The sequence below is a fragment of the Populus euphratica genome, unplaced genomic scaffold (genome assembly GCF_000495115.2).
Source record: "Populus euphratica unplaced genomic scaffold, PopEup_1.0 scaffold50.1, whole genome shotgun sequence".
NCBI lineage: Eukaryota > Viridiplantae > Streptophyta > Magnoliopsida > Malpighiales > Salicaceae > Populus > Populus euphratica.
The window spans coordinates 832,393-838,070 of NW_011499870.1; the positions used below are offsets into that span (position 1 = coordinate 832,393).

The window sequence follows — 5,678 nt, forward strand, 5'->3', positions numbered from 1 at the left end:
AGAATAAGTAGATCCATCTAAAGAGATGTTTTCAAGAACCAAGCAAGTTGCCCCATACATTTTTATCAAACTGCAAATGGATTTGAAGTGCGAACTCCATCTGCTATCTCTAGGTCATTGCAAACCACCTACTTGATTAACTCCTTTACTCATTTCAATCTCACCAATATCAATTAAATGTTCAATTGTAGCTGCTTAAAAAGCCCGTAATTCATCATTACACTTACAAGAAGCACTAACAAATGTTAATAATAAAAATCAAGTTCTAAAAAAAAGTGTGAACACCAAAAATTTCTCTAGCTGCAGCAATAAAAGCCAATTGTAATTGATGAGCTAAGCAATGTACATAATATGCATAAGGGCAATCATTAATGAATAAAGCTTGCAATCCATACTACACTCCACGCATATTACTAGCACCATCATACCCTTGACCTTTAATATTTTGAACATCAAGATTGTGATGAGATAAGACAAAGAAAATCTCTTTCTTAAGAGTTGAAACAGTTGTGTCTTTGACATGAACTATATCAAAAAATCATTCTTGTATAAATCCACTTCTATCAACAAACCTAATAACAAGGGTCATTTGCTCTCTTCTGGATTCATCTCGAGTTTCATTAACAATTAAGCAAAATCCTGTATCACCAATCTCATAAAGAATTGAAGACTGAACATTTCTAGCAAAAACATGCAAAATTTCCTTTTGAATTTGATGCGAGGTGTATTTAACATTTTATGGAGCATTATCCAAAACAAGAACACCTATTTGTTCATTATATGATGCTAAAAGTTCCAACATTTCAAGAAAATTACCTTGATTTTTTTTATTCTGGACGTTCATCATGTCCTCTAAAAGCACATGTTTGAAATGTGAGCTAATGAACAATATCTATTAAAGCTTTAATATGTAATCGATTATTTAGAATTTCTTGAGTACTTTGCCTCTTAACTACCTTCTCAATATGACATGACTGATTTTTTAAATTTTCCAAGCACCTGATAGCAAATCTATGAGCTGAATTTGGACCTTTTCTCATATGAGTTAAAAAAGCACATTGTTCCCCATCATTAACTTTCTTCCAACAATTGAATCCTTTAATAGTAAATGTATCTGATCCTGACTTTCCAGATAACTTACTTGAAAATAGATAGCAAGGGAAACAAAATGCAGTATTTTTCTCTGAATATTTAAGCCATGGATAACTTTTGAACCAATGAGATTGAAATCGACGAGAATGTTTTCTACCAGTCAGCGGATATTCAGACATCAAAGGTTGATATGGCTCCAAATTAATGCATGCCCTTCTAATTTCATCTTGTTGATTAACCGGGTATTTCTAAATTTGAGGACGATTGCTTGATCTCTAATCAGATAAGCAATGTCAATTGTAGTAGGAGGCTGCTCATTAATCAATGTAGGTTCTTCATAAACTGAAGCACATTGGGGTTGTTTAATCATAATTTCAACATTACATATTGGAGTTGACTCACTAAGTTATGAGTTATCAATATTTTTTCTTTTTTTCTCTGTTGCAACCTACCTACTTGATTAACTCCTTTACCCATTTCAATCTCATCAATATCAACTAAATGTTCAATTATAACTGTTTGAAACGCTCGTAATTCATCATTACGCTTGCAAGAAGCACTAATAATGTTAATAATAAAAATCAAGTTCTGAAAAAAAATGTGAACATCAAAAATTTCTCTAGCTGCAGCAATAAAAACCAATTGTAATTGATAAGCTAAGCAATGTACATAATATGCATAAGGGCAATCATTAATGAATAAAGCTTGCAATCCATTCTACTCTTCACGCATATTACTAGCACCATCATACCCTTGACCTTTAATATTTTGAACATCAAGATTGTGATGAGATAAAACAAAGAAAATCTCTTTCTTAAGAGTTGAAACAGTTGTGTCTTTGACATGAACTATATCAAAAAATCATTCTTGTATAAATCCACTTCTATCAACAAACCTAATAACAAGGGTCATTTGCTCTCTTCTGGATTCATCTCGAGTTTCATTAACAATTAAGCAAAATCCTGTATCACCAATCTCATAAAGAATTGAAGACTGAACATTTCTAGCAAAAACATGCAAAATTTCCTTTTGAATTTGATGTGAGGTATATTTAGCATTTTGTGGAGCATTATCCAAAACAAGAACACCTATTTGTTCATTATATGATGCTAAAAGTTCCAACATTTCAAGAAAATTACCTTGATTTTTTTATTCTGGACTTTTATTATGTCCTTTAAAAGCACATGTTTGAAATGTGAATTACCGAACAATATCTATTAAAGCTTTAATATGTAATTGATTATTTAGAATCTCTTAAGTAGTTTGCCTCTTAACTACCTTCTTAATATGATATGACTGATTTTTCAAATTTTCCAAACACCTGATAGAAAATCTATGAGCTGAATTTAGATCTTTTCCTATATAAGTTAAAAAAGCACATCGTTCCCCATCATTAATTTTTTTTGAACAATTGAATCCTTTAATAGTAAATGTGTCTGATCCTGACTTTCCAAATAACTTACTTGAAAATAGATAACAAGGGAAACAAAATGCAGTATTTTTCTCTGAAAATTCAAGCCATTGATAACTTTTGAACCAATGAAATTGAAATCGATGAGAATGTTTTTTACCAGTTAGTGGATATTCAGACATCAAAGGTTGATATGACCCCAAATTAATGTATGCCCTTCTAATTTCATCTTGTTGATTAACCGAGTATTTCTAAATTTAAGGATGATTGCTTGGATCTCTAATCAGATGAGCAATGTCAATTGTAGTAGGAGGCTGCTCATTAATCAATGCAAGTTCTTCATAAACTGAAGCACATTGGGATTGTTTAACTATAACTTCAACACTACACATTGGAGTTAATTCACTAGGTTGTGAGTTATCAATTTTTTTTTCCTTTTTTTCTCAAAAAGGAATCAATTCTTCTTATTTTATTTATGGTTCAACCTAAAATCAAAACATCATAAATTTTTATTTTTTTCTATTTAAAAAATAAATACAAATAACAATGTGTTGAAACAATAATTAGAACCAAAAATAATTTTTTACGTGTAAACCACATTGACATATAAAAGAAAATTAACATATTAAAAAAAATTGATATATAAAAGCATATCTAACATAAAAAATAGGATTCCTGGTTCTTGAAAAAGAAAAATTACACTAAATCAAAGTTGGGTATACACTCTTCAAAGAACTCAATTTGGCTAGAAAGATCGTGTCTAATTGTATATTGGACCTGATGATAGTAAGGTATAGGTGTGAAAAATTGATAATTTTAGTGGCTCTGCTAAAAACAAAACATACAAAATCTAAGCATAATCGAAACAAACAAACCCATAAAATACATCTAATTAATGAGAAAAATAACATTTACTATAACAAGAAATAAAAAATGATAAAACTAGTAAATTTAAAAAAAATATCAGAATTATATATATGTATTCATTAAATTCTTAACAAGTAAAAAAAAAATTAAATTAATGTTTTGGTTAGGCTAGGTTTGCAGAGAAGAAACAGAGAGAAACAATAAAAGAAAAAGAATTAATTGAAAATCTTTTGTTTATCACTTCCATAGAGATTCACGAATATTTATCATATTAAAATTAAACATAACTAATAAAATAATAATTTAGTATTAAAAAACTTATTATTTATTATATTTTTTTAAAAAAAAAGTTTTGCAGGGGCTAGCCCTGCTGGCCTCCCCTTGGTTCCGCCGCTGCATGTGCTGTGCACCGTCCTCCGACGAAAACGAACTGGGAAATCTGGATTTTCTACCTTGTAGCCATTGTTTTTTCCATTCAAGGTGGATATATAGAGCCATGTAGAGTTATCACAGCCGATATATCCAGGCTACAGGAATAACAAAATAAGAGGCCATTGATTGCCTGGACTTGCTTTGAACTTGAGAACGATTCTCATTCCATGCAAGCTATCGTGCATGAAATGACAAGAGAATACATTAAGATAATACAGAAGATTCAGGGAAATTAAGAAAATTTCGTACCTGTCAAAACTCTCAGCTGCTCTAATTTCTTAAATAAAATTATAAAACTCAATTATAAAACAATCTAATATATATATATATTGAATGACAAAACTTAAGAAAAAAAAACAATGAAAATCTCACAACCATTAATGAATAAAATCATTATAAAAATATAAAAATGCCCCTTACCATTAGTGAATAAAATTTAATTTCTAGAAGTAATTTAAACATTTTATTGTGTATATGACATTGAAAAGAAGAAAACACCCCGGGCACCAGCTTTAAAATTTTTAATTCCAGAGATAGTGAAGTCATTTTACAATGCATAACATATATAAACAAACCAAATTATCCCTGTAAATATGGTAATAGACCGTGTGAAATGATAAAAATACCTCGAAAAGCTATTTAATTGGGTGGTTTTAAGAGTAGCAAAATGGGAAAAACACTGGACCATCCATAGTGTTTTTCCCACTGTTTTAATATTTTTTATAATAATAATAATAATAATAACAATGAAGACGACAAATGATAATGTTTGGCTCTCTTTAGGGATGAATTCCGCAAATCGTAAACATGGTACCGTGCATTGGCGCTCGTGCTTTCATATTTTTGCAGCTCTTGATGATTTATGTCACAAATGGGTGATCCTTATTCTTTGTTTCCGTTAATGGATGTATTTCATGGAAGAAAGAATCATCGAGGAGAAAACAATGGTATCAAGATGAATGCAATGACAGATGCTCTAAATGTTACATACATGTGTTTTCATTTGTCAATTCTATACAATTGAAAATCTAATTTTACGTTCATAACTCATAAACCAACTGCAGGTTACAAAAAAAAAAAAAAATTCAGTCAAATGGCCTGTGTATACTAGCATCACCTTTCGCTTCTTCCGTTTCCAGCTCTCTTTTTCACGGGAGCGACCAAGCAGTCTTAGCACTGTTGCAGCAATATGATGTCCAGTCAGCCCAGAAAGAGCAAGCTGTTCATTTGGCAATGCATGTTCAATGTAATTGTCTGGTAATACAATTGGCCGCCACTGCAGAAGTCATGGGAAAAAAAAACTGCAATGAGGACAGGGTTTAACAGAACATTCAGTCATATAGGCATCGGTAATGGATTGACATCCGATCAACATTGTCTATGACTCGAAAATTACTCCATTGCCAGAGATCGTGCTTCAGCAAGCATACAATACATTTGTCTCTTGTAAAAACAAGCGAATTGCTATTATTTGTGTGTGAGATATTACCTACGTTCTTCCATCAAGCTGCCCATCAAGGGCAATGAACTGTGAAACATGGGACCCAAATCCTCCAATAGAGCCTTCCTCGACTGTGACCAGAAAGGCATGATTTTTGCATAACTGTCTGAGAAGCTTCATGTGAAGTGGCTTGCAGAATCTTGCATCAGCAACAGTTACCTCAATGCCAAGCTTTGAAAGAAGGGTCTGAGCTCTGAGGCAGTTCTGAACCATTGTACCATACCCAAGCAAAGCAACATCTTTACCCTCTACAAGAGTTAATCCCTTTCCAATCTGCTCCACATAAACAGTAGTCAAGCCAAGTGCACAAGAACCCACTGACAAACACAGTAACTAATATTATACCAGAAAGAGTAGCCGGAAAAAAAAAAAAAA

General features: G+C 31.7%; 1 long non-coding RNA gene across 1 annotated transcript; it reads right to left on the minus strand.

Annotated features, from left to right (window-relative positions):
- Window positions 1–4,752: 4,752 nt before the first annotated feature.
- LOC105127075 (uncharacterized) lies at window positions 4,753–5,644 on the minus strand. Its single transcript, XR_842535.1, has 2 exons — window positions 5,292–5,644; window positions 4,753–5,078 (listed from the first exon to the last, which is right to left on the minus strand). It is a non-coding gene; the product is annotated as an uncharacterized LOC105127075 (long non-coding RNA).
- Window positions 5,645–5,678: the final 34 nt, after the last annotated feature.